We start from the raw sequence: 11695 nt of genomic DNA, 5'->3' as shown, positions 1-11695 counted from the left end.
ATAGAGCTTGCATATTTTTTTTTTCCTCCTTTGATTAAAAACTAGATATAGCAGCATGGTTCCTCAAATAGCCTTTAAGTGCTAGTTGCTCAGAAGGGTTACTTTACAAACACATACCTAGTTTATTGCTCACTCCCGGGTCACTGAAAGAACTTCAAAGACCTGGAGGGTCCTCGCTGCATCACTCATTCGTGTGCACCGCCCAGTCTTCTTCAGGGATGCAAATGTAAGGGCGTGATTTAAGAGTTGCTGTATGCAGACAACTCTGCTGGCCCTAGGTGTGACAGCGCTTTTGGTGTAACTCCAGATCTTCTCCGGGGGAACGCAGTCTCTGGAGGAAGCACGCACCCAGCCCTGCCCTCTGCCTGCTCGGCTCCTTTCTGCTGATGCACTGAGCACTCTTGTGAGAGACACAACCTGAAGCTCAGATTGCTGCAACTGGTTAAACTTTACCGATCTGCGTTTGCCTAACGAGGACGAAAATAGAGTTTATGACAAACTAGTAACCATAAATGTGAATACCGTTCAAACACACCCAGTCCTTTGGTTTCTCTGGCACCTCAGGCAAGCACTTGAGACTAAGGTGAGTGTGGAGGGACGTCTCCCTACACATGAGGCACGGCTCTCGTTCTCTGCTGGCTCCTAAGCCTGGCTCCTGAAGCAGAGGAGCTGGGCTACCCATTAATGCACAGCCCCCCGAGGCAATGTCCCGCTTTCTCCCTGCAGCTCCCGCCTACTTTCACAGCCTCTACTATCGGCGAGCAATTCCCTCTGCAAGGGAGGGCGGCAGGGCACAGCCCTCCTGCGGGATGTCCGCTGGCCGCCTACGCCCGATGGTCCCCAAAATCCACAGGGAGGGAGAGGGACCCGCGGCGCCTCCCGCTGCCCCGGCCCCGGGGCTGCAGCCGGCTTTAACCCTTCCCTTACACCGCGGCCACCCGGGCGCTGCTGTCCCTTCTGGTGCCCGGGAGGAGGAGGCAGAGGAGAATGGGGATCCCTGGAGCCCCCGCGACACCTCAGGAAGGTGGTGGCCGCGCCTCCGCCCCTCTCCGGCTCGGGCTGCCCGGGCACCACGGCCGGGGCGGGCACCCCTCCGGCAGCGCCGATCCGAGCGGCCGCCGCCGCTCGCGAACGCTGGAGGGGGCTCTCGGCCGCCTCCTCCCGCCGGCGGCTCCCCCTCCGGGAGGGGGCAGGGTTAGGGGAGGGAGGTGCAGCCGCGGCAGAGCGGTGGCGAGCGGCGTCCAGTTCCCGCTCCCCCGGCCCGCGGGCGGCAGCAGGACCGGCCCCTCCGCCGCCGCCTGCCTCCCTTCTCCTCCCCGCCGGCCCGGTGGGCTCCCCCCGCTGCCAAGCCGGACATGGCGACCCTGCTCCTGCGAGCCCCTCGCTGTCCTCCTCTCCCTGCCGCCACCGCCGCTCCTGCCGCCGCCTTCTCCTCCTCCTCCCCGCGGAGCTTTTAATGGCTCGGACCTCCGGCGGCCAAGCGCGACTGCCCCTGCACCAGCCGCAGCGAGGAGAGCCGGCGGGAGCCCGCGCCGCCCCAGCCCCGCGCACGGTAAGGGCGGCACGGCGAACAATGGGGCCGGGCGGGAGCGGCGGCGGGTGGCGCCCGCCCCGCCGGGCACCGCGGCCGGGGCTGGGGCGGGCGGCGGGACTCGCCCCCGGGGCGGCCGGGGCGGGCGGCAGCCGGCGGCCCCGAGCGCCGCCCCCGGCACGCCGCCCCCTCCCCGGGCGGTGACAGCCCGGCGGACGCCCCGCTCGGCCCCGCGTAATCCCATTACCGCGAGTAATCCGCGGGCAGGCTCCGCGCAGAGCGGCGCCGGGACCGCCCGCCCTTCCCCGCGTCCCCGGGCTACCGCGGCCGGGCGCAGTCCGGGCGGCGGCGAGGGTGGCAGCGCAGCCCTGTGCCTTTTGTTTCGCCCCGGGCTGGGACCCGGCCCCCGGTCCCCGGTGGCGGGGCGGGAGCCCTGGAGGGACGTGCGGAGCCGGGCGGAGTTGTAGGGGTGGCCCGGGGAAAGGTTTAGCCCAAGCGGCAGCCGGCGGGGAGGTGCCGCTCCGGGGGGCGTGAGAAGGCAGCGCCTCCCTCCCGCCTCGGTCCGGGGCGGCCCGGCGGGGACGGGATGGGACGGGACGGGGTCCCGCTCGCCCCTGGCCAGGGCCACCACCCCGCGGTTCCTGAGTGGCTGAAGCGGCTGCAGCCTCCCGGCTCTCCCTCCCTCCCTCCCGCGCAGAGGTGCCTCCAGCCTGGTGCCCTCGGCACCTCTGCCATCACCCTGCTCATGTCCGAGCTGGCGAGTTCGCCGGTTTCAAACCCAACGTTGCCTTCTTTTCTTTATGATCAGCCTCGGACAGCCGGGAACCGCGGGGCAAAGTTTAGCGTAAACTGCAGTTAATTCCCAGAGCGGGAGCTCATGTGCGGTAGGCCTCCTTAGCTTTGGTGATACGGCTGCTTTCTCTCTTTTCAAAGCACGCGTAAACTCCGTGGAGCTGATTTAAAGTGGCCGGATTTGCTTGACTACCGGCATGAAATTACTGCGTAGCGTATCCTTTTCGGTCACAGCCGAAAGTACTTGGGTTACCTTCAAAGAGATTTGTCCCTCGGGAGTGGGAAGGTGATTGCTCTAAAAGAACAGCATCGATCAGCTGTTCTGTTATTCCTATCTCTCCGATACCTTGATTCCTGCCCCACATTGCTTCCAATTCACAGCAAGCAGCTGATGTTGGAATCAAGCTAAGAGGAATAAAATTCTGAAGGTCAGTTAAGAAAATAACCAAAAGTCGTCTTTGAATTAAGATACCTCTTTCCTCTACTTTTGGATGTTTATGCGAGAACTGTGATATCTAGCTAATTGGTGGATTTGAGCCTTTTAGAAATGCTCCTGCTTCCCAGGAAGGTCGGGAATCCTCTTAGCTGTGCCTCACGTGTCCGACCTGCGGGGTCTGGAAGCTGACAGTCCAGGCCAGGACAGGATGGGAGCTGTGTGTGCAGTGCTTTTACCCTGCTTACCCTGCCCTGCACATGGGGTGAGGAGCGGGCTCTTGGGGAGGCCAAATGAGAGCTGCTCTTCCCCTTGTGTCCTGGGACAGTGTCAGGAGTGTCCGGTGCTCAGCAAAGGGCAGCAACTCTTGTGGCTCAGGAATCCAGCCAAATGTTTGTGCTTTCCAACTAAGAACTTCATTCCCTTGGATATGGTTTTGCTCCAGGATTTGGCAGACTCCCTTTCCTTTGCAAATAATAAAGAATGAGGGGTTATATGTAATACATGGAATTACGATGCCTATTTTTGAAAGCTTAGACGTGGCTGTATCAGTCCAAACACGGTGCAATTTCTCTTATCCCCATGGAATTAAGTTCAGATGTACAACCATGGATCCCTGTGGAAGGGGTAGTTGGCAGTAGGGGCAGTTTGTCATCACGGGAAGGGGGTAGAAAGCTGTATTTCTCAACTTGTTTTTTGCATTATCTTGTACAGTCAATTAAATTACTGTTTTTCTGCGCTCTGTTTTTTGAACAAACCAAACATACTAGGAAAGTGGGCAAAATATTTAACAAACAGTAACGTAGAACTTCAAAATATCAAAAGTTGGTATGAGGTTTGAATGTGTAATATCCAAGCTTGACTTTTATTTAATGGCTGAACTTCAACTTGGATTTTTTGCCTTTTTTTTTCCCCCCAGGTTGACATAGTTCATTAGTCATTTTGTAATCAATATCTTTAAACATCTACTTGTAGCAAAACTTACTGAAATAAAATTGTGGAAGATAAATGACCTAAGGGGAAACACCACTTAAAATGTGATGGTTTGAAACAAGGAAAAGAAAGACTTGCCCTATGAGATGTATTTCTGCATTAAAATTCAGATAGAGAATTCTGAATTTATCCTCAGTAAATTTTCCCTGCTGATTTTTAGATTAATTTAACTTAGTAAAAAATCCAAACTTCCACTTAAATAAACGTATGATGATAATTACCAGTTCTTCTAAAAAGAAAATGTATGAAAAATTTTGGTATTGACGAATACGAGTCTGCTGGTTCTGGTAGGTTTGTGATGGAGCTATCCAAAATAAATGCTTTTCTGGTTTGAAGTATCCTTACATTAAGTCTTTACTTGCTCTTGAGCATACTTTTCTTAAAAGGACTGGCTGCTGAGGTGACTCCCAAACTGGGATGTGTTAGGGCATGAAGCTGTGGAAGGTGTTCCACAAGACCATATTGTTTTTGTACTGTTTGCAGGAACAGGTTGGTTGCTGGGCAGAGAAATCCCAGGACTGACAGTGGGTTAAGGAATCAAGCGGTCATCGCCAGCTGAGTGTGTCCCCTTGGGTTTTACCAGGTGGGAAACTGTGTGGAGAGCAGTGTTGGCCGTTCCTGTCTATCCCTCTTTCCCGAGACTGGAATTTGAAGTGCAGGTCAGTGCTCTGACCTTGGCCTCGCCTCCGCTCCATTTGGGGAAAAGCAGATCTGTGTCTTGCTGGCTGCAGTGGGGATCTGGATCCAGAACTTACAGAGGATTGACGCAACCCATCTTTTCAAGCTTACATTCATATTTAAGAAGTATTTTTTGTAACTGTAGGTTTGGGTTACAAACCCTGATTATATGCATAAATGAAGCTCTTAGTGGATGTTTTCGGCAGTTAAACCTCTGTGTTATTAATCTTGGTAAAATTTTAGTGCTGAATCGATGTATTAGCATTGTACTTTTTGTGCTGTGTGTTAGCCTTAGGGACTAAACTTACTGGGTTTGGTCTCTGGCTTGATTTTATTCCTCCAACTGTTTTTTCATGGTTCTTGCCTGTGCCAGTGCCCTTATTTTATATTGTCCTTTTTAGAAAAGCATGATAAAAATCCTGTTTATTGAATTTGGGTTCACCATCCAGTTCAGCTTTTTCTGTTTCTTCTTTTAGAAATTGGCATGTTTATCTTAAAAGGCCCTTTCCAGGCTCAATTTCATGACTTTGAAAGGTTGCAGTTTGTGTGTTTTCTTTCTTTATATTTTTCCTTTTTTTGGCCTACTTTTTTGACTGGGCTGAGTTGATGGTGAAGCTTCTAGCTTACAGATGGACTGCTGAACTCAGAAGAGCTTGTTTTTCTGGTTGTAAAGGCACAGAAGACTAATTACAGAGGTATAAAAGGTCATCAGGCTCAAGCCAGCTTTGAATTTGTGCAAAATGTCAGTAAATTTGGCCTGCAGAAGTGTAGGCAAATCAGACAGTTAAGTCAGTCTTTGTGGGTTGTGAGCACTATTTTGTTTGTCATCAATCGCAGCATGATCTTTCTGACCTTGTCTGTAATGAAGTAGACTTGATCAAATATTATGAGAAAGGAAAATATGATATGCCTTTTGGGGGACTTGAGAAGCAGGGATGATCCTTTGCAACTACTATTCTTCCTCCTGTATTCTGGAAATATAAATGGAGGAGATTGTTCCTCATGCTTGGTTGTCAAAAATGACTTAAAAAAAGAATGGTGCCTCTGTTAGCTGGTACTCAAATAAAATGAAGCTTTGTTGGTGAAATTCAGGAAGGTGCTAAAGTTCTGTTTTCTGTTGATCTCATGTGGGAACTGATTTTTGTAGTGTGCCCTTCAGTGTTACACAGTGAAGTCTGCACAGCAAAATCTGGTTTTGTGTTACTGTATAATATGGAGAAAAAAACTTTATCAAGCCATGAAATCTGGATACTGAGATACTACAGGAGAAGATTTTTGTACAATACAAATTTGTTTCTAGGCATGAGGAAAACTGGGGGGTTGGGTGATATTTTGGTGTAGGGCAGGGATGGTGTTCGCAGACAATGTTTTCTTTCCCAGGTTGTAAATTTGGTGTAAAAGAGGTAAAAGCCCCCTGGAAAGTGGGAGGCTGTGTCTCTGAGATGCTGCTTCCCTTATTGGTGATGCTTTGCCTATGCTCTGCTCTGGTGCTTGCCATTAAAATCAGATTTTTGGCTACCTTGGCATCAGTGCTGGAGGTTGCTGACCCATGGCAAAAGATTTATCAAATGAGTAACAATGTTAACAATGACTTCAATCCCCATTTCCATCCAAATATGGTGTCCTGGGGTGGGGAGAAAGTAATGGTTTGGACCTTGAAGGGTGACTGAATTTGCTATAATGGAAGTATGTTAAGAGGCTATTACACTCCCATTTGACATGTGACCCTGCTGTCTTGTAAGGCTCTCTAAATTGCTGTTTCAAGTTCTCTCCCTCATTAGGGGTAACAGAAGTGAAAAGGCTAAGTTGTGCAATCAAAGGTTGCAAACTAGCACAAACTCACCTAGGTGTAGGTCTCCCCAGAGCATCTATTTCTATAACACCAGGTATTTAGGTGTATAATACACAAAATACTACAGAAATTCAGCAGCAGCAGATGTGTCAGCCAGTTTTATCTGAGGAAGAGCTGTGACTTTCTGAACAGAAATACCAGTGTCAAGCCATCCTTGTTTGAAACGAATGTGCTTGAGTTCAGTCACTGTGCTCTGTATGCAGAGGGAATGTGGCATCGCTGCCTCAGGGACAAGCTACTCAGGCACCTGGGTTTGTCTTGCACAGAACACTGCTGGGGAGGAACACACATTTTTGTAGGTCAGAAGATGACTTACTGGTAAACTGGAAACCCTAGCGTAAGAGGAGGGAGTTGGTGTTGTTGGATGCCTCCTTTTCTGATCTGGGGCTGCTGCTTCTGCTGGCCACCACTGGCCTTTCTGCATCTTTCACGCCTGATTATTGCAGGCCCAGTAGTTTGATCGCTGGTCACTAATAATACTGATGACTATGTCTCCTTAATCAAGAGCCTTTATTTTCAGTCACCTGCACAACAGGCATGGGTCAAGAAGACATTTGTCAGTGTATTCCGACAGCACAAAGGGTCTATCTGCTCAGTAACCTGAGTGCATTTAATTGGCTCTTTCTGCGCCACATCCGGCATTTTTTCTGTTGGTTACACTCTTTCAAATAATGTATTTCTGTGCCTGGATTAAGAACCTGAGCTGCAGATGTTATGTGTTCACTCTTTCAGTCTCTGAGTGTTATTTTTGGATGTGTCCCAGCGTCTGCCTCTCCACTGAACAATACCAAAGGTGTTCCACGGGGACCTTTGCTAGCCTAGCAATGGAGCACCAGCAGGCTGCTCGTTAGTCTTTTATGTCTCTCCTTATCAGTTTTAGTGAGAAACTCCCTATCGCTTTGGTTGCACATGTTAGAATAATTAGGCTTCCTGTTCAGCAGATTTGTGTGGCATTGATTTTGGCCTGAAAGTAGAGGGGAAGGGAATGATACCATTAAATTATATGAAATAGTATGTCTTTCATAGTTGCCTTTTTTTCATTATGAGTTGGGCTTAAAACATTTTATTACACAAAGAGAGGCAGAAATCCCAAGCAAACTTTAATGCTACTTAAAAAGGAGGTGTTCCACCTTGCATTAATAAACAAGTGAAAATAAATCTTAAATTTCTAAGAGAAAAAGAGGATGTGATGATTTCACTGTTTAGTTGGAAGAGAGCTTCACATAATTCAGAGACTCTGGGATCATCACAGCAGGTATCAGACAGACTTGGAGCATTTCCCTGGCCACCCTGGTCTTCCTATGATTATCGGAAGGGAAGATGGGATGTTGTTTGGGGATTATAATTTTTTTTTTTTCTGTCCGTCTCTTTTTTCATATTTCCAATTATTCTGGAGTTTGCTGCTGCTTGTGGCTTACCTAATCAGAGTGAACTTAATTTGATTTGGTTTTATTTTGTTAATTCTTTGCAGTCTTATGATTTCTGTAACTGATTACAACTGAGATGTCTCTGGCCAGCTATTGCTCTGTATAATAGCAGTGTCTTTTCCAGATAAAGGAGAAGAAGGATTTGTTTAGTTTGTCCTGCCTGAGGTTATTTTCTCAAACATCCAGGCTAAAAAAGGAAGGTAAAACTCTCGTAAAAGTAAGAATCTACAGAAATTGTGTTGGGTTTTATTTTTTTTCTTCAGAAGTTTTCTATTTTCCAGGAAATTATTAGTGTTCAGGCTCTTAAAAATATGGAAAATATTAAAGGGAGAAATGGAAAGGAATTCAGTTGCTGTACCTTTTAGAGAATGAAGAGCATACATAATTTTATGAACCAAACAGTTTCCGTGCATTTTAGAAGTTAAAATTATTTTGTGTGAATCTGTGAAATTAGCTTCTTTGGCTAATAGTCAGTCTTTTTCAATTTGAAGGCCTCAGCTCCTATCTTACCATGGTGGGAATTCCTCCTGAAGATCTCTGCTTTACACTGTGTTTGAAAGACCTAAAGCCATTATGTTTGCTTTTAATGCATTAAACATTCAATAGTGCTTTTTAAACAGAGGCATCAGTTGGTACATGTGGGAAAATCAACTGTATGGTTCTGCCATTGTAACCTGTGTTGTTCATTAGCCAGTTTGGCTGAATTGATTGGTGTAATGTGGAAAATAACATTGTTTAATGTTTTGGTGCAGAGTGACATTTTTCCCTCCTGTGTCCTTTGAAATGTTGATTGTAATTTTCAATACTATGAAAGAGAAAAATACTAGAAACCATTAAAAGAAACATAAAATGAGCAAAAATGAAAGTGTATCTACAGTGTGTGGTCAATAAATATTAAACTTGAAGCTAGCAGAAGATACCCTCAAAATTTCTCAGTAGCAAATACATAACGGGAAGACAAAGCAGATGGTGTGATAGTATTGCAGTGGAGAGAAGGGCAAGTGACTCTACCATTTGAATGTAAAAAAGATTTTAAAAGGCATTCTAATTAAGTGCTGCTCACAGCTCTGCTTTTAATAGTAATATTTGAATACTGAGATAAGTAACAAACGGCATAGTTCCAAGGGTATAGGATCCATTTGCCTAAAACATGTGAGTCGGAAGTGAACCTCTTAAGAGAAGTTCTAAACAGACCTGTGAGAGGGGAGGAGCTGTTGGTGGTAACTTTATGGGGCAGGCTTTTCCATTTCAGTATTTTTTTTTTCATATTGTTTACAGTTGAGGCTTGAACGGTAGCGCTGCGCCTTTGTTCTTTCTGAGTGTTCTCTCTCTGTACCCCAATAAACTGGTAGGCTACTTTCAGCCATGCTGGGCAAACAGTGAACTTAATTAAAAACTGAGTGGTTGGTAGAGGAGAGATTCAAATCACTGCAGCTGTTGCTGGAGGTCACCTGCGTTGCCCGTCAGCTGTCCCTGTGGCACATGTGAGGCTGGGTGGCCGCAGAGGTGCTGCCCGGAGCTAATGCAGCCTCCTGCCTTCTAATTAGCAGGGAGAAAATAGGACAGCGGCAGGAGAGGGGTCTGGCAGGACAGGGAGTGTGTGGTGGAGCTGGCTTTTCACCCCACGGGGGCTGAGGGGAGAGTGTTCCACTGCTTGTGTGGAGGGCAATGTTTATTGGCTCTGTTGGTCACCCCGCGTGAGCACTTGGTGGCTCTCGGGGGATGGAAATAAGTGTGGCACTAATGAAGCCTGTTCAGAAAGTGAAATCTTTATCAAAAACCTTGCCCATATTGACAACGAGAGCAATTTCCCAGAGTTATCTAGGAATGCTTCCTGGAGCCATGAAGTAGTGTGACTTTATCTAATGAAGTACTGAAGTGATGATAGGATCATCAAGAGCAGGATATCTGCATGATTTTTAGCTCCAGCTGTCCGTCTTTTTAAATGCTAATCGAGGACTATTTCACATTCTGAACCAAAAAATCATCCACTGGACAATGCCTTGGACTTGAGCATTTGTCCCTTAATTTTGTGTGCAGCGTCTGCACACTGAGGCACCAGAGGAATCACTGGAGCAGGTTCTAGTTGTAATAATGCTTCAAGCAGTGGAAGCAATGGACGAGCAAATAACACTTGATGGTAGCTCTCTGCTTGAGAAAACCCAACACAGGGAAGCCATTCCTGTCTTCCTGAATGAAGAGAAAGTACATGATGGAGGCGAGCCAGGGACTAATAGCAGCATGCTGCAAGTATATGACTGAAAAATTAGATCACCGTTGTGATGGAGTAGGGTGTGTGTATGTTTTTCTGAATCTGATGAGAAGAGGGAGCTCAGAAGAATTTTCTTTTTCTGGAACCAGGATATGTAGACTTCTCATTTCCTCTGCTTTAAAAAAACCCCTAACAAACCAAACAGTCTATATATTCAAGAAAACCCAGACATGTATCTGAAAGAATTTAAACTGAAGGCAGTATTGTTCTTAACTGGGTATTTGCTGGGATTGCTTTGACTCCCTTAAATCTGTTAGTATAATTTCTTTGGGCAGTACATAAAACTATTAAATTTTCTTTCAAAGTTCTGTTCCCCAAAAGTGAGACTAATGTTTGAACATACATGCATTATGTTATTATTTGAAATATTTAAGCAGAAAATAGGTGATATAACAAGAACAGCTAACATGCAGAGAAGGAATAACCTATCAAAAGCTGGAGTAGTTAGTTGTAGAGATGGTGAGCTGTTTGAGTGTATACCACAGTAGATTGATATAAGTAACAGAACTACATTTTTCCCTTCCTGTATCATGTAAAGAAAATAACAGAGAGCTAGGTATGCCTCTTCATCTTTGTGTTTGAATTTTCTGCAAGATCAGTGTGATATGAGGATATTTATAGCTGCATGGTGAGATAATATCTGTCCTTCCAAAAAGCTCAAAAAATTTTAATTCTAGTGTAAACATAATTCAACAGAAAAATCCTGAGGCAGGGTCTGTATTGTACTTTTCTGCCTGCTTTTGTCGAAACAAAATGCCTCCTCCAACCGGAACAAAGTCCTTTCCACTTAAAAGCCCACCAGGATTGGAACTGATGCTTGGATGTATACCATAAAGGGAAAATGGTAGCTATACATGTAAAAACTGTCTACAGAAAAATGTAAAATGTGTCTAGAAGTTTTAAAGCCTTGTATCTGTGGCAGTTTTGGGCTGATCTCAGAGAAGAAAGAATTTCAGAAAAAAAGGTGATCTGAGAATGGTTCCAGCTTGGCAATGAAAATGTGATTTAACAAGGAAGAGAAAATTAATCAGAATAAAAGCTTTAGCTCTTACAAGGAGATTAAGTCTATTAATGAAATTAATATCTGAAAATTAATTATTAAACCAACCTAATGATTTATATATATATATATATATACAAATAAATCAGGACCTAAGTGGATGTTTTAAAATCAGCAGGTTACTCCAGGATTGTTCTGCAGAGGAGTGGAATATCTGCTTTTGTTTTCTCATGGAATATTTGTGTCACAGTAAGCAAACGCACTTCACTCATGTGCATATGTTTCCTGTTGCAATCAAGTGACAGTTTGGCTCAACTCAGAAGAGTCTGAAATGCCAAAGAACTGGATTGTATTGAATCAGCTGGGTAGAAGTTTCCTAAAGCCTTTTGGCAGTGTCTAACTTTTGTGAAATAAAATACTCTGCAGCAGTTTCTGGTTTGTATGTATGTATGTTAATCAGTGAGTGAGTTTATTCTAAGCATTAACTTGCTTGTTTATGGAAAACCCTGGAATAGCCTGTTTTTTTCACTAAACTTCCAGGTTAAATTGAATTGCAGTTTTGTTAGGAGGACAAGCTAGTCTGGTTGCCTTTGAATGTGTTTAAAGAAAGTTTCATAACTCCTTCTTTGGTATTCCTCCAGTAAGGCCTGTGATCCTTTTTTTTATCTGCAAAGTTTAAAGCTTGAGGGAACAATAAAGACTCAAATCAATTGGAAG

The 11695-nt window shown here is 45.8% G+C and overlaps 1 protein-coding gene across 7 annotated transcripts in view; it reads left to right on the top strand.

Moving 5' to 3' along the window:
• Positions 1-1203: 1203 nt before the first annotated feature.
• Positions 1204-11695, top strand: part of FARP1 (FERM, ARH/RhoGEF and pleckstrin domain protein 1) — a 200000-nt gene continuing 189508 nt past the window's right edge. For all 7 annotated transcript variants that reach the window (XR_009277886.1, XM_058841834.1, XM_058841825.1 and 4 more), the window contains exon 1: positions 1204-1552. The gene's annotated coding sequence lies outside the window, so the exon portion shown is untranslated. The remainder of the gene's footprint in view (positions 1553-11695) is intronic.

The sequence above is a fragment of the Poecile atricapillus genome, chromosome 1 (genome assembly GCF_030490865.1).
Source record: "Poecile atricapillus isolate bPoeAtr1 chromosome 1, bPoeAtr1.hap1, whole genome shotgun sequence".
In the NCBI taxonomy this organism is placed as follows: domain Eukaryota; kingdom Metazoa; phylum Chordata; class Aves; order Passeriformes; family Paridae; genus Poecile; species Poecile atricapillus.
Note: the sequence above shows the minus strand (reverse complement) of the source record. Positions and strands in the feature narration are given on the sequence as shown.